The sequence below is a fragment of the Stegostoma tigrinum genome, unplaced genomic scaffold, assembly GCF_030684315.1.
Source record: "Stegostoma tigrinum isolate sSteTig4 unplaced genomic scaffold, sSteTig4.hap1 scaffold_93, whole genome shotgun sequence".
Lineage (NCBI taxonomy): Eukaryota > Metazoa > Chordata > Chondrichthyes > Orectolobiformes > Stegostomatidae > Stegostoma > Stegostoma tigrinum.
This window is the reverse complement of record NW_026728818.1, coordinates 677895-701706: the sequence shown is the minus strand read 5'-3', so window position 1 is coordinate 701706 and position 23812 is coordinate 677895. Positions and strand designations below refer to the sequence as shown.

The following is a 23812-nucleotide window of genomic DNA, read 5'->3' as shown; positions in this document are numbered from 1 at the left end:
ACACTGCCCTCCAACCCCACCACACCCGGCACCTTCCCCTGCAACCGCAGGAAATGCTACACTTGTCCCCACACCTCCTCCCTCACCCCCATCCCAGGCCCCAAGATGACATTCCACATTAAGCAGAGGTTCACCTGCACATCTGCCAATGTGGTATACTGCATCCACTGTACCCGGTGCAGCTTCCTCTACATTGGGGAAACCAAGCGGAGGCTTGGGGACCGCTTTGCAGAACACCTCCGCTCAGTTCGCAACAAACAACTGCACCTCCCAGTCGCAAACCATTTCCACTCCCCCTCCCATTCTCTTGATGACATGTCCATCATGGGCCTCCTGCACTGCCACAATGATGCCACCCGAAGGTTGCAGGAACAGCAACTCATATTCCGCCTGGGAACCCTGCAGCCATATGGTATCAATGTGGACTTCACCAGTTTCAAAATCTCCCCTTCCCCCACTGCATCCCTAAACCAGCCCAGTTCATCCCCTCCCCCCACTGCACCACACAACCAGCCCAGCTCTTCCCCCACCACCCACTGCATCCCAAAACCAGTCCAACCTGTCTCTGCCTCCCGAACCGGTTCTTCCTCTCACCCATCCCTTCCTCCCACCCCAAGCCGCACCCCCAGCTACCTACTAACCTCATCCCACCTCCTTGACCTGTCCGTCTTCCCTGGACTGACCTATCCCCTCCCTACCTCCCCACCTACACCCTCTCCACCTATCTTCTTTACTCTCCATCTTCGGTCCGCCTCCCCCTCTCTCCCTATTTATTCCAGTTCCCTCCCCCCATCCCCCTCTCTGATGAAGGGTCTAGGCCCGAAACGTCAGCTTTTGTGCTCCTGAGATGCTGCTTGGCCTGCTGTGTTCATCCAGCCTCACATTTTATTATCTTGGAATCTCCAGCATCTGCAGTTCCCATTATCTATGATAATGTAAAGATATGGGTAGGCCATTTAGGACTTAGATGAGGAGAGATTCCTTCACGCAGAGAGTGGTGAGCCTGTGGAATTCACTGCCAAAGAAATCAGCTGGGGCCAATACATTGAATATTTTCAAGAAGGAGACAAGCATAGTTCCTGCAGTGAAAGGGATGAGACAGTATAGTTAAAAGAGGGAACAGGGTACTTGAGTTGGAAGACCAGCACGATCATAATGGCAGAGCTGGCTCAAAGGGCTGAATGGCCTACTCCTATTCCTATTTTTTTGTGTTTCTATCCAGAAAGGGTATAATAGAACAAAAACAAAGATGCTGGAAAAGCTCAGCAGGTCTGGCAGCATCTGCAAAGGGAAAAACAGAGATAATGTTTCGGGTCCAGTGACCATTCCTCAGAACTCTTCAGGTTTTTTTAATATGGGAGTATGATAGAATTGGTTTTTGCCAGCTCAGTCTCACCATGGCCTTCTCAATGTTTCATCGTATAGGATATATTTCCTGACTCCTGTGTAGAATTATGTTGAATTTACAGCACAGAAACAGGCCATTCTGCTCAACTAGGGTAAGCTGCTATTTATACTTCGTATGAGTCCTCATACCTTCCTCATCTTCACTTTATCAGCACGTCCTTCTGCTCCTTTTTTATTCATGTACTTGTCTAACTTCCATTGTAAGCCCACCATTGTTAGTCACCATCATCAGCTATCCCTGCATTTGAGGATGATGTCTACTCAGGATTGCAAATTTCTGCTGTGGGTCTTCATGTGGCTGAACTGTAATCAACATGGCTTAGAGTAGGATTTCCAACCTTCTCGGATTTCTCTGGAATTCCTTGAGGATTGAAGATTGTGAGAGAAAAATCCAGGGACGTTGAAAATGGTGTTTCTTTAAATACTTCAATTTCTTAATTAAACAAATTTTGGAAATAGAGGAAAACAGTCCAGTACTTGGACATCTTGTGTGATTATAGTCCAAGAATATGTTCAGTGGCAATTCCGGTTGACAGTCATGCGGTAAAAGATCTTTATCTTGGTAAAAGAAATTTCAATGTTTTGCAATGTGTTTTTGTAAAAAAATAACTCATGGGATGTTGGTGACAAAGTCGACATTTGCTGATCATCGTTTATTGAACTTGCGAAAGGGGCTGCCTTGCTGAATTGCTGGCAGTTTGTGCAGTGAAAGTGCTCTCAGTGATGCTGATAGATGGGGTGGTTTCCGAACTCATTGCAAAACATGCATTTACAATGCAATTTCTACACATGGAGCTCTGAAACCAGCTGGAACTCACTGATGTCAGGCCCAGCGAGCTCAGGACCCTCAATGTCAGTTTCATCCTATTGCAGCTCAAGGAGCGTGTAACCTTGAAATCAGAGCTAGGCTGTTCCAGACGTACTTCTTGAACAAAGGTTGCTGAAAGCATTGGAAAGCTCTTCCCCTCAAAACCTATCGAGGTGGGAGATCAATCCTTTTTGTCTGTTTGAGTTTGGAATGCATATTTATTGTTCATCCCTATCTGCGCTTGAGAAAAAGGTCATGAACTGCCTTCTTGAACGTCTGCTTTTGATGTGGTGTAGGACATCACAGTGTTGTCAGGGAGGGAGTTTGAAGGATCTGACTCAGCAGCAAAGAAGCAGCGATATAGTTCCAAGTACGTATAGTGAGTGATTTTAAGGTGGTGCTCCCATGAGTCAGTTCTCCTTGTTTATCTAAATAGTAGTGATCACCAGTTTGGAAGGTGATTGAGATTTTATAAGAGTCTTATTGAAGCAAGTTGGGCTTTTGGAGTTAAATCAGAGAACAGTCATGATGTAATTGAACAGTGGAAGAAGTTCAAGGACTGAATGGCCTCCTGTTCTTATTTTCTGGACAGATAAAACAGAGCACGTGCACACACAACTCAACTTTCCTGGATATGACTGACCGCCTCAGTCAAAAGGTTGAAAATTAAGTGTGAAGTAAAAGTGCCATTATAATTCGCACAAAACCAAAGCAATCAATTTGTACGATTAAGCACCAACTTCCCTGTTTGAGTGCAAGTGTTCCTTCTCTTCATTGTTGAACTTTGATTGCATTTTTAAATTTTTTAAAATGACCTTTGTTTTGCTTAGTTCTTTAACTAAATGAGACATTAGATTTTCATCCCAAGTACAGAAAAACCTCATGCATAGATTGTTATGTGGCCTATTTTCAACCAGCTATTGTTTCAAATCTGGCCTTGCTACTGTTCCAGGCTGTCAGAAATCTAATGACTTTGATATAGTATTTTATTCAGGAAAGCTGCTGCTGTTTCTAAGACACAAGGAGCCTAAAGGTTTACGGTGACTTAAATAGACCTGGCAACAGCAACACAGCAATGTCACATGCCGACTATCAGTTGTCACCCTTCTATTGACAAGTGTTTTTGTTTCCCATTGTAATTAGTTCCGTTCAATGCAATGTGTTTTCCTAGCTAGCTCAATGACGAGGTGAAGATCTCTGCCCTTAGTGTCCTGGATGATTGTCAAATAAACAGATATTCTGATCTGTCTTTATGAGAGCAGATTTTTCTTTAACTCTTGATTTATTTCTGTTTTGTTAAATCAACAAACTTCTGGTTTGGCAACTTTTTTTGTTTCTCTCCGAGTGTGAATGTTATTGATAAGTGGACCAAAATGATGCTTTCCAGGATTAAGTAAATGCAGTCAAGTGTCTGGATGATCCTAAGGAACCTATCTTTAGGAACCTATCAGCAGAGCTGCTAAAACTGGCACGAACTAACAGATTCTGTACACTTCACATTCACTTGTCATCTGTAATCAAAGTTGCATTTGTATAGTGCCTTTGCCATAGCTACCAAGCCCCAAGGCATGTCAGAGGAGCAGAATCAAACAGGGAGCCATACTGAGTGAAAGAAAGTGTTTGAGAAGTATCTTATAGGAGGAGACAGGGATAAAGAGGTCTCTGGAATGAATTCCAAACCTCAGGTTGGAAATGGCTAAATGCTTGACCAGCAATGGGTCAAAGGAGTAAGGCTTGCACACAAGGCCTGAGTTGTAGGAGATCAGAGATCTGCTTGTTTAAGAGGAGGTTGTAGAAGTAGTGTCCTCATCAACTGACCAAATGCAGCTTTGCAGAATACCACACTGCCTACATGAAAATCTGTTGGATGTACTACTTCTACATATCTAAAGCCAGTAATCAACAGTAACAATGCATTTAGCTGTAGCTGCTCTTGTATGCTAAATGCTGATTTCTAATATGCGCTCATTTATCAGAGTGTGGCTGGAAGATATTTTGATTTGTCTCATGTAAAGTTTGAAGATCAGGTCCTCCTCACTGATAATTCAGTTCGTAGAATCCCCACAGAATGGAAGCAGACCATGCGACCCATTGAGCTCACACTGACCTTCCAAAGAGTATCCCACCCAAACCCAACCCCCTATCACCGTCACCCTGCATTTCCCATGGTTAACCCACCCAGCTTGCGCATCCCTGGACACTATGGACAATTTAGCATGGCCAATCCACCTAACCTGCACTTGTTTGAACTGTGGAGAAAACCAAAGCACCTGGAGGAAACCTACACAGACAGAGGGAGAACGTGCAAACTGCACACAGACACTCATCTGCGAACCTGGGTCTCTGGCACTTGAGGCCTAACCACTGAGTCACCATACTGCCCCTTCCGCTGTATATCAGAAACCCAATTTTTCTCCTTTATCTCATTGGTTCTACATTGCTACAGGCCAAGAAGCATTCTCATTTCCTTTGCCATTTTCACAAGTTTCTTCCAGAGAGGTGGAAGGACTGTTCACACACAACAGCCAATGGCCTCAATCCAGTTTTTAGACGGCCCACTGGTCAGTGTTGAATCTTTTCAGAATGCCGTCTTTGCATCTGTATATTCTGTTGGTGCAGAACCAATTTTGACAACAGAAAATGGGGTCTTGTTTGCTTCCAAATGTTTTGTGGCTATTTTGTGCTGGAGAATTGTGATAATAGCTGTATATTTGTCTTGGACTTCACCTCAATCCAAGCTGACCCAAAGCCCTGTTTGAGATTCTGTGAAATTCCAGCACTGACAGATTTAATGCAAAGAACGGCACAGATCCATAACCATCGGCTTAACGGAGCTTTCATCAACTTAAGTTCAGAAGACTATTTTTAACTTCTCTCTAATCTGTCTATATTGCAGTATAATTTTTTTTCTAATGTTTCTACTGTAAAAATGCACTTGTATCCAAACAATGCAACATTGTTTTCCATGACCACTTAATGAATATATGGCAGAGATCCTGAAAGCTTGCAATCACGTCATTGTTATGAGATTTTCGTTATATGAGGAATCCGATATTGTGCTCGATTTTTCATCTCCCTTTTGTCGTGATTCTATTCTGTATTGCAAACCATTATCTTCAAACCCAAAACAAACTACGCTTCCTGGCCACAGATTCCTTTTCCTGGCATCTGTCAGAGGCTGGAGCCTGTTTGCGCACTCGGTGGTGTCATATGTGACTCTGAGATGAGCTTCCAATCACTTATCCACAACGTAGAGTCAGACCTGCCCAATTCCCCCTTTGTAACATCATTTGATTTTGCCCCTCTGAGCTCTTTCCTACCACCAACGTCACCTCCAACCCACTCCTTTTTTGTGTCTCTGTTTGATTAAAACCTGTATAATTTTTTTTTAGTTCCCCACCGCATCCCAAAACCAGTTCAGTTCGTCCCCTCCCCCCACTGCACGACACAACCAGCCCAGCTCTTCCCCTCCACCCACTGCATCCCAAAACCAGTCCAGCCCGTCTCTGCCTCCCTAAACTTTTGGGATGCAGTGGGTGAAGGGGAAGAGCTGGGCTGGTTGTGTGGTGCAGTGGGGGGAGGGGACGAACTGGGCCCAGTTCGTCCCCTCCACCGACTGCACCACACCCATCCCTTCCTCCCACCCCAAGCCACACCTCCATCTCCTACCTACTTACCTCATCCCACTTCCTTGACCTGTCTGTCTTCCCTGGACTGACCTATCCCCTCCCTAACTCCCCACCTATACTCTCCTCTCCACTTATTTTCTTTTCTCTCCATCTTCGGTGTGCCTCCCCCTCTCTCCCTATTTATTCCAGAACCCTCACCCCATCCCCCTCTCTGATGAAGGGTCTAGGCCCAAAGCGTCAGCTTTTGTGCTCCTGAGATGCTGCTGGGCCTGCTGTGTTCATCCAGTCTCACATTTTATGATCTTGGATTCTCCAACATCTGCAGTTCCCATTATCACTTGACTTTGTGAACTGGCTGTGGTATGAGACCAACTCTAGTTGAAGAGATGCATTTCATAGGCATAGAGATATAAAGATTGCAGGAGATTTGTCTCGACATGGTCGGGGAAGAAAATCCATTGAGATAGACTTTACTACTCCTGGTGGATTAGGAAACTATAAAAATTGAGGGAAGTACCTGGAGAGGGCCACTTGAAGCTGCTAGAATGTAAAACATGGAAATACAAATCCATTGTAGGGTTGGAGCTACTGCATATGGTTTACAATGTGCATGGAATGTGCAATGTGTGGGTAAGTTTAAAAGGCAAATGATCCTTTTTGTAGTTCAAAATCTAAGTTGTCTTTCATAATAATGCTTAATCAATGGTGTTTTGGTCATCTGTTGCAGTACAGGTTTTAAAATATAAGTTTCAGTAGTGTTACTGTTTTTAACTATTAAATGGAATTCTGGCTTTCTTTTTGAATGTCATTGAGCTCAACAGTTATCATAATACAATCAAAATTTGTGTTTTCATGGCCAAAACATGGTTACATTGTTGCTTGCAGTAGTTTGCTGTTTTCTACTTTACAGTGGTGACTACAATTCAGAAAGTATTTCATTGGCTTTGATTGCTTTGAGATGCCCTGAACTTGTGAAAAGCATTGCACTAATGCAGTTTTTCTTTAAGACTGTACCAATTAGTCTCTCAGGATGGTTGGATGACAAAAGGTTGTTGAATACTGATTCAAGGTAGTGGAACTCTAAGTCTGGGAGTGGGAAATAATGGAATCATAACTGCCGAGATTTTTTCCCCTTTTTGCTTTCTTTCTTCTCATGGGGAAATAAAGCACCCTATCCCCTGCAGTGCCCACTCTTTCGGTCCATCTTTTAAATAGAAATTATGATTGACCTACTTTTCTAATCAAACTGTTCAGAACTGCCTAACTTTCTAATGCTAGAGATAAACAGCTGACAATGGTACACAAAGTATGCTTTTCTTTTCCCATATTCAAAGTTCTTCACCTTGCTCAGATTTAAACAAGCTGGATGATCTGCAGTTCTGAATAAAGTTGCTGTGATAGGTACATTAGTATGATAGAAGGCCCATAAATGCAAAATTAGTAGAGGGTTAGCGCAGAGCAGTCAAATCTCTGCAATGCCAACAGAGGCATTCATGACCAGCAACAGAAGCATCCACTGGAAACCTATTTAAACACAGAGAGCAGGATTCACCTTTTTAAGAGCTGCAAAGATCCAAATGGGTGATGTGAACGAGTAAATATCATTCTTAACAATTCTCATGTGTTGGCTTTTACAGGATGTTTTAATCTTTCAGATCTGGGTCAGATTGTTTTGCAACAATGCTTGTTATGAGAGCAAATTGGCCAATTAAAGCTGAATTAATGCAAAAATGTTTACGCATTCTGAATTGATGTTTGAAATAATTCGTGTATTAAAAATGAACTGTACTCATTAGAGCGCACTCCAAACGTGAAATAATAAGCAGGAACCGTCCATTGTGCAGTGAGAGCTGCTGATTGTGGCTGCGTGTTGGAGCTTTTAAGGTTGAAAACTGCCCTTTGCTTCACCTTAATAATAAAATGTGAGGCTGGATGAACACAGCAGACCCAGCAGCATCTCAGGATGCTGCTTGGGCCTGCTGTGTTCATCCAGCCTCACATTTTATGATCTTGGATTCTCCAGCATCTGCAGTTCCCATTATCACTTTGCTTCACCTGCTGGTCTATTTTAGACATGACTGGCAGAACACTCCAAAGACATGAGCCTCTGGCATTGCCTTCAATGTTCCAAGTGTCTTTCATGGAAACCCGTGGCTCCTTCATGATTGAAAATCAGTAAGTAAGTGGTCTCTCAGTGCATGCTGGAAACAACAGACTGGCATCAGGAAATGACGACAAAAGCTTTTGGTTTGTCGCAAACTCCTAAATGGCATCCTGATATCTGTCAGGCAAGCCACCACGCTAGTCTGCATTTGTTGTATTTTCTGCAGTGAACAACATTTCCACACAAGATGGTTGACATAAGCAGTAGGAACTGCAGATGGTGGAGAATCTGAGATAACAAGGTGTAGAGCTGGATGAACACTGCAGGCCAAGCAGCATCATAGGAGCAGGAGACCTGATGTTTCGGGCCGAGGCCCTTCTTCATAAATTTCTGAAGAAGGGCCTAGGCCCAAAACGTCAGCTTCCCTGCTCCTATGATGCTGCTTGGCCTGCTGTGTTCATCCAACTCTACACCTTGTTATCTCTGGCTGAGATAGGAACAGGAACTGGACCTCAGCCTGTTACTCAAACTCTTCAAGTGCCTGAAACCACTGCACTGCTTGTAGGAGGGAGTAGCAGGGTTGTGCCTGGGCTCTTGCCTGGGGCTCACCCACTCCCATCTGTTTTCTTTCACTTTTTATTCTTTTTATTTCTGCTTTTTTTTCCTGGATTATCTTTTTGACGTGTGAGTCACCCGGATTGACATTGCAGTGAGCACGGGCCACGTGAAGACTGGTAGCTGCTTCCTGGCAGTCAGAAACCATGGCAATGGCATCAGGGACGTCCTCACGTGGGGCCAGCAGCTGCTGTGCACGCTTCAAGATGGCGGCACCGGCAAGAGAACACCTTGGGTGAAGGCAGCCAGAGCGAGGCTCTTGGCGAGGTGGTCGCCAGCAGAGCCAGGGACTCCTGGATGTGGTGGGCCTAGAGTGGGAACTCCTGGCATCATCAAGGTGGCAGTGCGGGCAGGCACCGCTGATTGCAGGCCTGGAGCAGGGACCCCTGGTTATTGGCAAGGTGGCGACGGATTGCAATCGGGAATTCCCGTATGTGGGGCGATTATGTGTTGAGCACGGGACTTGGTGACAGTGATGTGAGCCCCGTGGCAAGGTTCCTGAAGAGTGGCGACACCTATGTTGGTGGACCTGGCACAGATGGTGCAAGACGGCGCAAGAGGGCTGGCAGTGCAGATGTCTTTGGTGAGCCGGCTCAGAGTCATCCTGGAGGCAGTGGAACAAAAACTTTCTTTGTACTCTTTTTATTCTCAGACCATCCATAATGGCACTGTATTGCGGAAACAGTTGGAGTTTTTCACTGTATCTTACCGTATTATTCACTGCAAGTGACAATAAATAATTCAATACAATTCACTGCGGGCAGCTAGAGGTGGGCTTTAAATATGGGTATAGCTACCATCACTGAAAACCCACCAATTAATAATGGACCAGGAGCTGTATGAAAATCTATCATGCTAGTACAGCTATAAAATACAAGACACAAACCGTTCAGTGTTGTTTTTTTTCTTCGCCTAATGTCCATCACTTCCATTAAATTCAGCGTTCAGTATAATACTGCAATTGTGCTTTCTGTGTTTGAATTTTCATTTGGAACGTTTTTGCATTTCTCACTGAAATTTCTTCGCATGGCGCTTTCATCTTTTGGTGCTCTCTCTCTCTCTCTCTCTCTCTCTGAGTCTCTCCAGCAGTGTTAGCTGTTGCTTGTCCTTTGAATGCAGAAACTTGGTCATTTCTGCACAAACATGATGAAAAGGTTCTGTGTCTAAGGGGAAATCCATTGATACATCAGGATAGTTTCTGCAAGTTATTATCTCCTACCCTCAGAAGTGAAATTTATGAGATATATTGCCTGGTAGTTCAGGGGTTCAAATCCCACAGCAGGGGACGATATATAGAGTGCTACACTGCCTGAGGTATTGTAATTAAGATGAAACATTAACCCTCTCAGCTCGATGCAAAAAATCCCACATGTAATCATGGACATTCTTCTTGCTAATCTGGCTGGGATTTATTCCCACAATAAGTATCATGAAAGCAAACAAAAAAAAACAGATTTTCTAGTCGTTGTCATGTTACTGTGCGTGTGTTCTTATGTTTATTTTTATTCAGTTGTGGGACGTGGGCCATCACTATCTGGGTCAGCATTATTGCCCGTCCCTGGTTGCCCTTGGGAAGGTGGTGGTGAGCTGCCTTCTTGAACCACTGCAATCCGCATGCTGTAGGTTGACCCACAATGCTGTTAGGGAGGGAATTCCAGGCTTTTGACCGAGCAACAGTGGAAAAAAAACAGTGATATATTTCCAAGTCAGGATGCTGAGTGGCTCGGAGGGGAACAGGCATGTGGTGGTGTTCCCATGTATTTGCTGTGCTTGTCCTAGATGGAATTGGTAGTGGATTTGGAAGGTGCTGTCTGAGAGTCTTTGGTGAATTTCTGCAGTGCATCTTGTAGATAGTACAGAGTGCTGCTACTGAGTGTCAGTAGTCGTGGGAAAGGATATGGGACCCATCAAGCATGCCGCTTTGTCCTGGAAGGTGTCAAGTTTCTTGAATGTTGGAGCTGCACCTGTCCAGGCGAGAAGGGTGTGTTCCATCATATTCCTGACTTGTGTCTTGTCGACGATGCACAGGCTTTAGGGAGTCAAGAGGTAAATTATTCACCACAGTATTCCTCGCCTCTGATGTGCTCTTGTAGCCAATCTATTTGTGTGCCAAGCCTAGTTGAGTTTCTAGTCAGTGGTAACCCCCAGGAGATAATGGGAACTGCAGATGCTGGAGAATCCAAGATAATAAAGTGTGAAGCTGGATGAACACAGCAGGCCGAGCAGCATCTCGGGAGCACAAAAACTGACGTTTCAGGTGTAGACCCTTCATCAGAGAGGGGGATGGGGAGAGGGTTCGGGAATGAGAGGGGGAGGCGGACCGAAGATGGAGAGAAAAGAAGATAGGTGGAGAGGAGAGTATAGGTGGGGAGGTAGGGAGGGGATAGGTCAGTCCAGGGAAGACGGACAGGTCAAGGAGGCGGGATGAGGTAGTAGGTAGGAAATGGAGGTGCGGCTTGAGGTAGGAGGAAGGGATGGGTGAGAGCAAGAACAGGCTAGGGAAGCGGAGACTGGCTGGACTGGTTTTGGGTTGCAGTGGGGGGAGGGGATGAGCTGGGCTGGTTTTGGGATGCGGTGGGGGAAGAGGAGATTTTGAAGCTTGGTGAAGCTGGTGAAGTCCACGTTGATTCCATTGGGCTGCAGGGTTCCCAAGCGGAATATGAGTTGCTGTTACTACAACCTTGGGGTGGCATTATTGTGGCACTGCAGGAGGCCCAGGATGGACATGTCGTCTGAGGAACGGGAGGGGGAGTTAAATTGGTTCGCGACTGGGAGGTGCAGTTGGTATACTGTATCCATTGTACCCTGTGTGGCTTCCTCTACATTGGGGAAACCAAGCGGAGGCTTGGGGACCGCTTTGCAGAACACCTCCGCTCGGTTCACAATAAACAACTGCAACTCCCAGTCGCGAACCATTTTAACTCCCCCTCCCGTTCCTCAGACGACATGTCCATCCTGGGCCTCCTGCAATACCACAATGATACCACCCGAAGGTTGCAGGAACAGCAACTCGTATTCCGCTTGGGAACCCTGAAGCCCAATGGTATCAATGTGGACTTCACCAGCTTCAAAATCTCCCCTTCCCCCACCGCATCCCAAAACCAGCCCAGTTCGTCCCCTCCCCCCACTGCATCACACAACCAGCCCAGCCTGTCTCTGCCTCCCTAACCTGTTCTTCCTCTCACCCATCCCTTCCTCCCACCTCAAGCCGCACCTCCATTTTCTGCCTCTGAACCTCATCCCACCTCCTTGACCTGTCCGTCTTCCCTGGACTGGCCTATCACCTCCCTACCTCCCCACCTATACTCTCCTCTCCACCTATATTATTTTCTCTCCATCTTCGGTCCGCCTCCCCCTCTCTCCCTATGTATTCCAGAGCCCTCTCCCCATCCCCCTCTCTGATGAAGGGTCTAGGCCCGAAACGTCAGCTTTTGTGCTCCTGAGATGCTGCTGGGCCTGCTGTGTTCATCCAGCCCCACATTTTGTTGTCTTCCTTTAGTTTGTTGTTTGATTACGAAATATACATGGTGAAAGGATTACCACATAGCACATTTTGCAGCATACCACATTAGTGGCGCCGATACGGTCATCAATGTAACGGAGGAAGAGATGGGGTTTAGGGCCAGTGTAGGTATGGAAGAGGGATCGTTCCATGTAACCTGCAAAGAGGCAGGCATAGCTTGGGCCCATGTGGATACCCTGGCCACCCACTTTGCCTGTAGGAGGTGGGAGGATTTGAAAGAGAAGTTTTAGTTTTCAAGGACCGCAACTACCCCCCACCCCCCCCGCAGTGGTCGAAAACACCCTAGACCGGGTCACCCACATTTCCCACAACTCACCCCTCACACCCGCTCCCCGTAACAACAACCAAAACAGAGTCCTCCTCGCCCTCACGTACCACCCCACCAACCTTTGGATTCAATGCATCATCGCCGACACTTCTGCCATCTGCACTCTGACCCTACCACCGAAGACATTTTTTCCCTCGCCACCCTTAGGTGACTCCCTTATGCGCTCCACACTCCCCTCCAGCACCCCGTACACGCGGCACTTTTCCCTGCAACTGCAGGAAGTGCTTCACCTGTCTTGATACCTCCCCCCTCACCCCCATCCCAGGGGCCAAGAAGAAATTTCCACATCAAGCAGATGTTCACCTGCACACCTGCTAATGTGATATACTGTATTCGCTGTTCCCATTGTAGCCGCCTCTGCATCGGGGAAACCAAGCGGAGGCTTCGGGACCTTTGCAAGTCACTAATGCACGAAAGAACTGCACCTACCAGTTGCGAACCGTTTCAACTCTCCCTCCCAATCCTCAGATTATATGTCCATCCTGGGTCTCCTGCAGTGCCACCAGAAGATTGCAGGAGCAGCACCTCATATTCCGCTTGGGAACCCTGCAGCTCAGTGGTATCAATGTGGACTTCACAAGCTTCAAAATCTGCCCTCCTGCTCCCGCAACCCAAAACCAACCCACCTATTCCATCCTGCCACCTCAAGCCCCACCCCCACCTCCTACCTACTAGCCTCTTCCCGCCCCCTTGACCTGTTCGTCCTCTCTGGACTGCCCTGTCTGCTCCCTAACTTCCCACCTGCACTCCATCCATGCTTCTTTGACCTGCCTGTCTCCTGTCCACCTATCTTTTCCTTTAACCAACTTCTATCCGCCTCCCGCTCTCTCCCTATTTATTTCAGAACCCCCTCTCCCTCCTCCATTCTGAAGAAGTGTCTAGGCCTGAAACGTCAGCCTTCCTGTTGCTCTGATGCTGCTTGGCCGGCTGTTTTCGTCCAGCTGTACACCTTGTTACCTCAAAGAAAATCTCAGTGGCCCTGACCAGTTTTTCAATTCCTCTCACAAGGGAAGTACCAGAGGGTTGGAGAACAGAATGTGGTTTGACTTATCAAGATAAATGCAAAACTATTCAATTCCACTGGAGGTTTGAGATACAGTGTTGATGTTTGTTCTATGTAGTAGCCTGGCCTTAACTTGTCCTGTGGTGAGATGTAATTTGAAGGGGATGCTGTGCTTTTTTTTTCTCGTTTTGGTACGGTATGTGTTACTTGACCTTGTCAGCCTATTTTATAGAGTCATAGTCGTACAGCATGGAAATGGGCCCTTAGGTCCAACATAATCCCAAACTAAACTAGTCCCAACTGCCTCTTCGTGGCCCATATCCCTTCAGCCTTGTCCTATTTATAAACCTCGATCAGGTCACCTTTTATCCCCTTTGCTCCAGTGAAAAAAGTTCCAGCTGACCCAACCTTCCTTTATCACTGAAACCTTCCATGCTCAGCAACAATCTGGTAAATTTCTTCTGTGCCCACTCTTGCTTAATAATATCCTTCTAAAATAGGGCAACTGTAAATTTGTACTGTAGAAATCTTCAAGACGAGAAAAACATTAAAAGCAAACAAACCAGGAAATGAAGGGATCAAATTGTAGTTCAGGAAGTGGAAAAATGGAAGTGGCTTGAGTGCAGCATGTTCTGGACTAACGTGCACTGTAGTTCTGAAAGGGCATTTCACCGGTGTGAGTGGAAAGTTGTAGATGAAATAGTGACTTGAATCTTCAAGTACGCTCTCTCTCCAATTGATGTTGGAAACTCCTTCATGTTTCTAATGACGAATCCCAGGTTTCGCTGCTGTTGTCTAGCTGATAGCCAGCCTTCAAACTGTTTCAAAGAGGAAAAGAACAAAGAAAATTACAGCACAGGAACAGGCCCTTTGGCCCTCCAAGCATGCGCCGTTCCAGATCCTTTATGTAAACCTGTCGCCTGTTTTCCAAGGATCTGTTCCCTTTGCTCCCTGCCCATTCATGTTTCTGACTAGATACATCTTAAATGACGCTATTGTGCCCGCCTCGAACGCCTGCGTTGACAACGCGTTTCAGGCACCCACGACTCTCTGCATAAAGAACTTTCCACTCATATACCTTAAACTTTTCCCCTCTCACCTTGAAATTGTGACGTCTAGTAATCCCCCAACTCTGAGATGGAAAGCTTCTTGCTATCCACCCTGCCTATACCTCTCATGATTTTGTCGACATCAATCAGGTCCCCCCCTTCAACCTGATTTCCCCGATGTAGAGGCGGCTACAATGGGAACAGCGAATACAGTATATCACATTAGCAGGTGTGCAGGTGAACATCTGCTTGATGTGGAAATTTCTTCTTGGCCCCTGGGATGGGGGTGAGGGGGGAGGTATCAAGACAGGTGAAGCACTTCCTGCAGTTGCAGGGAAAAGTGCCGCGTGTACGGGGTGCTGGAGGGGAGTGTGGAGCGCATAAGGGAGTCACCTAAGGGTGGCGAGGGAAAAAATGTCTTCGGTGGTAGGGTCAGAGTGCAGATGGCAGAAGTGTCGGCGATGATGCATTGAATCCAAAGGTTGGTGGGGTGGTACGTGAGGGCGAGGAGGACTCTGTTTTGGTTGTTGTTACGGGGAGCGGGTGTGAGGGGTGAGTTGTGGGAAATGTGGGTGACCCGGTCTAGGGTGTTTTCGACCACTGCGGGGGGGGTGGGGGGTAGTTGCGGTCCTTGAAAACTAAAACTTCTCTTTCAAATCCTCCCACCTCCTACAGGCAAAGTGGGTGGCCAGGGTATCCACATGGGCCCAAGCTATGCCTGCCTCTTTGCAGGTTACATGGAACGATCCCTCTTCCATACCTACACTGGCCCTAAACCCCATCTCTTCCTCCGTTACATTGATGACCGTATCGGCGCCACTAATGTGGTATGCTGCAAAATGTGCTATGTGGTAATCCTTTCACCATGTATATTTCGTAATCAAACAACAAACTAAAGGAAGACAACAAAATGTGGGGCTGGATGAACACAGCAGGCCCAGCAGCATCTCAGGAGCACAAAAGCTGACGTTTCGGGCCTAGACCCTTCATCAGAGAGGGGGATGGGGAGAGGGCTCTGGAATACATAGGGAGAGAGGGGGAGGCGGACCGAAGATGGACTACTGAGGACAGGAGATGAATTGCTTTTACTCAGTGGAAATGAAGTAACAGTCATACAGTTCCAGATCAGGATTCTGCTGATTTTGACAGGGAACATGCAGATTCTGGAGCTGCTGTTTAAATATTTTTGGGTGGTAGGGTTCACACAATTATCAGGTACTGTGGAAGGAGTTTGATGAATTGGTGCATTGTCTCATTGTAACTCCCCATCTCAAACAACAGTTCATTCTAGATCCATTGTTAATTGTAAATTTTCAGTTCGACCGAAAGGAAAAACAGTATTGAGGGATATGGACCAAAGGCAATATGGAGGTAGGCCACAATTAAGTTATAACCTCATTGGATGGTAGAAAGTGTTTGAAGGGTTGAATGGCTGACTTGTTTTCCTATATCCTTACGTAAGAAGGGGGATCAATCAGTGGGATGATTTGACTGCATTGCTGTCGTTTATCGATAGTGTTGTCGGAGTCGCACTCGTTCAGCTGAGTGAAGAGTATTTCATTGACACCCGGATTTGGAGTTTATCGGCAGTGGACAGATGTTGAGAAGTCTACTTGCTGTAGAATCTATTGTCTCTGATCTACGGTTCCAGTCACATTGATGAACATAGATCCAAGAACACTTCAGCAGAGGAACAGGCCCTTTGGCATGCAATGTTGTGCTAAACATGATGCCAAATTTAGCTAAAGCCTTCTGAATGTCCTTGATTCATATCCCTACATTCCTTGTATATTCATGTACGTATATAAAAGTGTCTTAAACGGCCCTATTGTATCTGCTTCCACAGCCACCCCGGCAGTGCTTTTCAGACTCCTACCACTCTCTGTATATAAGAATTGTCTCTGACATCTCCTTTGAACTTTCCTGCTCTCACCTTAAATACATGCCCCCAGTTTTAGACATTTCAAATCTGGGAGAAGGGTTACAGTCAGAATCTGTCCATGCATGTCACAAATTTGTAAACCTCTATCAAGTCTTCCCTCAACCTCTGCCACTGCAGAGAAAACAGCCTGAGTCTTTCCAGCCTCTCCTTTCTAGCTCAAGCCCTCAAATCCAGGCAACCTCTTTTGCACCGTATTCAAAACCTCCACGTCCTTCCTGTAACATGACGACCAGAATTGGATACAATTCTTAAGAGTGCAATACTTAAGGCCGAACCAAAGTGTTCTAAAGCTGGAACATGACATCCTGATTCTTGTGCTCGATTCCCGAACTAATAAAGGCAAGCATGCCATGCGTCTTCTTTGCCACTCTATCAACTTGTGTGGCCCCTTTCGGGGAGCTGTGAACTGAATCCCAAGATCCCTGTGTCCACAAATGCTGCTCAGGGTCCTGCCATTAACTGTATATTTTTCCTTAACATTTAATTTCCCGAAGTGGAGCACTTCACACTTAATGGATTAAAATTCACTTGCCATTTCTGCAATGGATCTGTATCCTTCTGTATCCTTTTATGACTTTCTACCCTAACTACCACTCTACCAATCATTGTATCGTCTAAAAACTTACTAACCCATCCATCTATCTTGTCACCTCAGTCATTTTATATATATACCACAACAGCAGAGGTCCCAGTACAGATCCCTGCAGAACACAATAGTCCTGGATCTGCAGCCTAAAAAGCACGTTTCCACCACCACCCTCTGCCTTCTCTGGGCAAGCCAGTTGTGAATCCAAGCAGCTAAGTGACCACGGACCCCATGGATCTTAATCTTCTGGATGATCCTACGGTGAAGCGCCTTGTTTTAAGCCTTGCTAACATCCATGTCAACAATATCCACCACTCTATCTTCAATGATCACATTAGTTACCTCCTCAAAAAATTCAATCAATTTACTAAGACATGACCTGCCCTGCACAAAGCCATGCTGACTGTCCCTAATTGGGCCATGCTGTTCCAAATACAGATAAATACAATCCCTAAGAATTCTGTCCAATAGCTTCCCAATGAACGATGAGAGACTCTCTAGTCTATAGTTTCCTGGATTGACCCGATTTACCTTCTTGAACAGAAGAAGAACATTTAGCAACTTGCTCGTCCTCAGTACATCTCCAGTGGTTACCAAGGATACAAAGATATTGCTGAATGCCCCGACAATCTCCTCTCTCACCTCGCTCAAAATCCTTGAGTAGATACCATTGGGTCCTGAGGACTTATCCACCTTAATGCTCTTTCTTGATCTCAAAATGCTGTTATCGTATGAGCATGCTCCACACAAATCCCACTATCCTCCACACCCTTCGCCTGAGTGAATAGTGATGCACAGTACTCATTTCGGATCTTGCCCATATCCTCTGCTTCCGTACACAAGTTCCCTCCTTTATCCTGAATGATCCTACTTTCTCACTATTTATCCCCTTGTTTTTGATGTATGCACAGAATGCCTTGGGATTTCCTTCAACCCTCCTTGCCAAGGTCATTTCATCGCCCTTTCTTTTTCTGCTTTTTCTAATGTCGACCCTGTTCGATTTTAGTTTCCTAAACCTGACATATTTCTGTTTTTGTCCCTTTTGACTAACTTCACAACCTCCCCAATTATCCAAGGGTCTTTACCTCGCCATCATTGTCCTTCCTCCTTCCTGATCCTAAACTCATAAGCAGGCCTTTAAACAATTCCCATATGGCAAATGTGACAGCTCTCCCCAATTAACACTCCCCAGCTCCTACCTAAAATTGATATAATTTACTCTCCCCCAAGGTCCTGACTTATCCTTCTTCATAGCAATCTTAAAATTGAAGGAGTTGTGATCACTATTTCCAAAATGCTTTCCCACACTTCTCACCAGTTACCTGACCAGGACAAAGTCCAGCATGGCCCATCTTCTATCCATATACTGTGTCAAGAAACTCTCTTGGATAGACTTAATTAAATTCTTAAGCTCATGGATTCTGTGACAGTCAAAGAGAAGCAGTGAATTTTTCTAACCTCATTTCCAACACCTGGCGCATAGCCTTGCATGGCTTGGATAGCACTTGTACATTTAAAACAAAAATGTAAGGATGATGTTCAGGTAAGGACATGGAATTTTGTCATGTGGTCATATTCTCTCTTGTTGGAGCTGATTGCTGCTTAGCACTTGTGTGGTGCAAATGTTACTTATCGTTTATCAGGCCAAGCCTGATCGTTGTGCAAGTCTCACTGTATTTTCTCATCGTTGATTTCACTGTTGGAAAAGTCATGAATTCTGCTGGACACCTGGACAATATTCAATGAACATTCATGTCTTCACTTTGGTTCAAATGAAGACATGACTTCAACCAGTGCAGGTATCCAGTGAATGCCACTGACTCAATTTTCTATTCGTCTGCTTCACACCACATTCAATCAGAAGTTGGCTTGGTGGAAATGACAGATTGCAGTTTCCTTCCTTTTCAAGCTCAGGATCTCTGATCGTATTTGTGGTAAATCCTGTATGAGGTTATGAGAAGTGTGAGCCTGACGAAAAGTAAACTGAGCCTTAGTGTGCAACTGTTTGACAGCACTGTCATCCAGATGTTGCATTACTTTGCTGATGATTGAGAATACATTGAGGCCATAATTGGTCAGCACAATTTGTCTGACTATTACATGATAGGTCATCTTTCTCTGAAATGTGAGTGTCGCAAGTGTTTAAAAATGTACTGGAAAACATTTACTGTTGGTGTGCTGACCTTGGGGCACATTGTTCCAATACAGTTTGTCGGATGCTGCCAGGTGCCATGGCATTTGCAGTATCCAGAACATTCAGTCTTGTCATTGCGTGAAATAACTTGAATTGCGTGTAAGTTAAGATCTGTGATGCCTCCTCAGGATGAGGGCAAGAAGATCATCCAGACTGATGCTCTGAATGGTTTCATCTGCCTCTTCACCTTTTGTTCGTAACATCTTATAATAACTGCCATGTAGCCTGATGAGAAACTAAAGCTCATCTTGATTCATTTGCATTCGAAGGTGCCTATTTTTCACAAACAAAAGGACCCATCACTGAGTGGGAAGTATGGAGCATGTTATTGACATCAGTGGTGAGACAATGGTGGATCTTGACCAGAAAACCATTGTTATGTTGGTGAAATGCAAACAAAAATCTATATGATGTAAACTTTATTCTCAGCCAATCCCTTTCTCAAATGACAGATTCTGATGTTGGTTCCTGGAAAGCCTCCATTGTTGGAGGACGAGAAGCCGTATCCACTTGAAGCAGCACAGGCTTCTGCGATGACTGTGGAAACCACTGCTTATGCCTTGCTTCAAGCATTGTCAAGGAATGATATTGACTATGCAACACCGATTGCGAGGTGGCTAACGATGCAACAGAACTATGGTGGTGGATTTCACTCGACGCAGGTAAATGCTTGAGATCACAACAACAGGCATTCAGATATTTCCATTGATCATGTTACTAACTGGTGGTTGTTGCAGTTTGCAATCAAACTGGACACTGCATTTTCATCTGCAGGTTTGGTGCATTGGCACAAATACCAGTTCTTCAGTGGTGTTAATCCTTGGTTAAATTCTTACATGCACTTTGCCTGTGCATCACTTTTCCTTTTGGCATTGTCCTTGAAAACTACCTGTTTCTGTTATCCTTCACTTACTTGTCATAGGATCATTGAGGGACAGCATAATAGAGTGCTATGGCAATGGAACAGACCCTTCAGCAAATTGTATGTGCCCTCACAAGATGCAAGTCCCGAACTATTCTCATCACATTTCCCAGCACTCGACCCAGAGCCTTGTATGCCTTGGCATCGCAAATGCCCAATCACAGACTTGTTAAATGTTATCACGGTTTCTGCCTCTACCACCCACACAGTCGGTGCGTTCCACATTCTCACCACAGGTTGGGTGCAAAAGCAAGTAAGTTTCCTCAAGAGATAGTAGGAACTTGCCAATGCTGGAGAATCTGAGAGAGCAAGGTGTCGAACTGGATGAACACAGCGGGCCGAGCAGCATCAGAGAAGCAAGAAAGCTGACGTTTCAGATCGAGACCCTTCTTCAAAAATGGGGGAGGAGAAGGGGATTCTGTAAAAAATAGTGAGAAGTTGGGAGGCAGACAGAAGATGGAGAAAGGAGAAGATAGGTGAACTGTCCCGTGCTGTCCACTCACTGTCCCCTGCTCCAGAATCATAGAATCAGAGAATTGTACAGAATTGAACAAGCACTTCATTCCATTGTGTCTGTAACCACTGAAGCCACACTAAGTTCACATTCGGCTCATGTTCTAGCAATAGGCCTATTGCCTTGAATGTTATTTCATTTTACGTGCTGTACCAACCCTTTTTCTTTCATGTGAAAAGATTATCCACCTCAACTGAAGTCCCAGACAATGAATTCCAACCCCCCAGCACCTTCTGGGTGTCTTTTCTTTCCTGAAATTCCTTCTGAGCTTTTAGCTTAAATGTATGTATCTCTTCCTCTACCACCACCGCCCCCCGACCGACCCCATTATGGACCTTCTTTTTACCTCGCCCCTACCCATATTAATCTAAACAATTTTTTCAGGACCTCCTTCAACCTTCTCTACTCGAAAGAAAACAATCCAACCTTATCCAGATAAAACAGTGATGCTAGAGACAATGGGAACTGCAGATGCTGGAGAATCCAAGAGAACAAAGTGTGGAGCTGGCTGGACACAGCAGGCCAAGCAGCATCTCGGGAGCACAAAAGCTGATGTTTCAGGCCTAGACCTTTAATCAGAGATCGGCAACAGTGATGCTGCCCGGCCTGCAGTGTTCCTCCAGCTCCACACTGTGTGATCTCAGACTCCAGCATTGGCAGTTATTGCGAACGCAAACTTATCCAGACTCTCCAAAGAGTTAAAATGCTTCACCCCCTCAGAACATCCTGATGAATGTCCTCCACACATGCTCAAATGCAAACACCTCCTTTCTATAATGGAGAGACCGGAACTGCACTGAGCACTTCAGCTGGGGCCTAACAAAAGTCCTGTACAGCTCTTGAGCCAGATGCTTTCTGAACTGTCCCTTTAAGCTGCCATTCCATGTTCAGGAATCTGTGGACAAGCACCCCAAGATCACACCATTCCTCTGATCTTCCTAGTGTCCTGGCATTTCTTTGAATGATTCCTTGCCTTGTTAGCTTGTCCAAATTGCCTTCTTGATCAGGGTTAACATTGCATCTACCGTTGACCTGCCCATTTGACCAATCTGTAACTTTGGATTCAACTTGCTGTATTTTCCTGGACCCCCCGAGCTTTACCTTCTTTGCCACGCTCCCATTTGGGACCCTGTCCAAGTCTTTGCTGAAATCTATTTTCACTACATCAACTCCCATCTGCACACTCTGTCACCTCTTTGAAAGAATCATCTAAGTTTGTGAGGCGTGACCTCCCTCTGACAAAGCTATGCTGACGGTCGCTGATCAGACCCCACTTCTTGAAATGGAAATTACGTCTGCCGTTCAGAATTTTCTCCAATATTTTCCTATCTACTGATGTGATACTCACCGGTCTGTAATACTCTGCTTTTTGTTTGTCACGCATTTTGATAAGTGGAACTATGTTACCTGTTCTCCAGTCCTTTGGTACTTTTGAAAGCTCTGTATGAGGGCGAGTGGAATTTTTTCTCTCATCTCCCTGGGCATCGTGGCATACACCTCATCCAAACCTGGGATTTGTCCAATTTTAAATTCACCAAAACACCTAACATCTCCCCAGTCTCTGTTAATTCTGTCCGAGAATTGTGTGCTCCTTCTCACATGTAAAAGCTGATGTGAAATTCTCGTTTAACACCTGACATTGCCCTCCAGTTCAAACCGTTCATTTGCCTCTTCATCCCTAATGAGACCTGGTTTTCCCTGGGTTTTCTCTTTCCCTCTGAGACACTTGTAGAAGATTTTGAGATTCTCCCTCATCCTAATCTTGGTCACCAGTGTTCTGTTGCCCTGTATTTGTTCTCTGATTTGCTGTGACGAGATGCCCCTGCACACTATACATCATCATCATCATGGTGGTTTCTCGCAGATATGGATGACACTCTCCCACTCTCAGGCTGAATTGACCGCCGGCTGCACAGACCGATGCAGCTACCGTCGGCTCTGTTGCACTCGGGGCAGAAGGCAGTCGTGGGAAGGGGTGAGGGAGGTGTTGGTGTGGCTGCATGGCTTCCGCTGCTTCCAAAGGCAAGCCGCAAAGTGTTTGATGCCTTCCCAGGTGCTCTTCAGGCTTTGGGCCGTCTTAGGCCGGCGATTCCCAGGTGTCTGCAGGAATGTCGCACTTCACCATTGAGGACTTGAGTTTATCACCGAGTGCTTCCTCTGCACATCTGGGTCTCGCCTGCTTTTTTGAAGCTGGGATGAGAACATGGGGAGAGTCTCGTGTCAGTCATACAGATGAAGTGTCCAGCCCATTGTAGCTGATCGAGGATGGTCAGTGCCTCAGTGCTGGGGATGTTGGCCTGGTTGACGTTAGTGCGTCCACAGGGGCTCTTGTTCCCTTGATGACTGTTATACACCTCCCTATTCCTTTTTATCTGGTCAAAGAACAAAGAAAATTACAGCACAGGAACAGGCGCTTCGGCCCTCCAAGCCTGCGCCAGATCCTTTTGAAAGTAGCGTGTTGATGCATTTGTGTAATGATTGTGTTTTGTTTGAGTCCTAACATTCAAAGCAGTGTAAGAATGTCTTTGTGCAGCAGGCAAGGTGTCATGAGATTGAGCCTTCATGCACTTGCAAGATGTTGAAAATTTTCCATTATTTATTAAAACACTGATAAATTTCCATGATCAACATTTCTGTTACACTGCAATGATTATCCCGTGGCATGTAAAATCAGAAAGATTCGATAAAATGAGACTGGGTCATGCCCTAGTCTTGCGGAGTTGGGTCAGCATGCAGGGAGAATGTTTGCATTTCATGTATGTGGAAGTACTGAAATATTTCCATGAATCTAAAAGTCACTTTTCCCTTCATTGAAGAACACAATCATTGCCTTGGAAGCTTCATCATGATATGACATTGCATTTCTGAAGAGGGAAGAAGAAATCAACATGCAAATTCAATTCCATGGTTTTGGAAGTCCCATTGAGAACACGATTCATGTGCGCTGGCATAATGCTCTGACCGAGAAAGAATCGAAGGTGAGTTTGTAGTTTGGAAGATCGCAGCAATTTATGCATCAACTTGTTCATCAATAATGTTCCATTGCTTTCAAACTGCATTTTCCACTCTGCAAGATAATAACTGTTAGAACAAGCAACAGGATGGGTAGATGGGCTATGGGGAATGCAATGGCACAAAACCCAATCCATTCGACAACATATTTCAGATATGTCGACAAATTAAATATT

At 45.5% G+C, this 23812-nt stretch overlaps 1 long non-coding RNA gene across 1 annotated transcript in view; it reads left to right on the top strand.

Moving 5' to 3' along the window:
* LOC132209434 (uncharacterized) overlaps positions 1 to 23812 on the top strand; it is a 158051-nt gene that overhangs the window by 27366 nt on the left and 106873 nt on the right. Inside the window, exons 2-3 of the long non-coding RNA XR_009445517.1 lie at positions 19641 to 19850; positions 23441 to 23602. This is a non-coding gene — a long non-coding RNA (uncharacterized LOC132209434). The remainder of the gene's footprint in view (positions 1 to 19640; positions 19851 to 23440; positions 23603 to 23812) is intronic.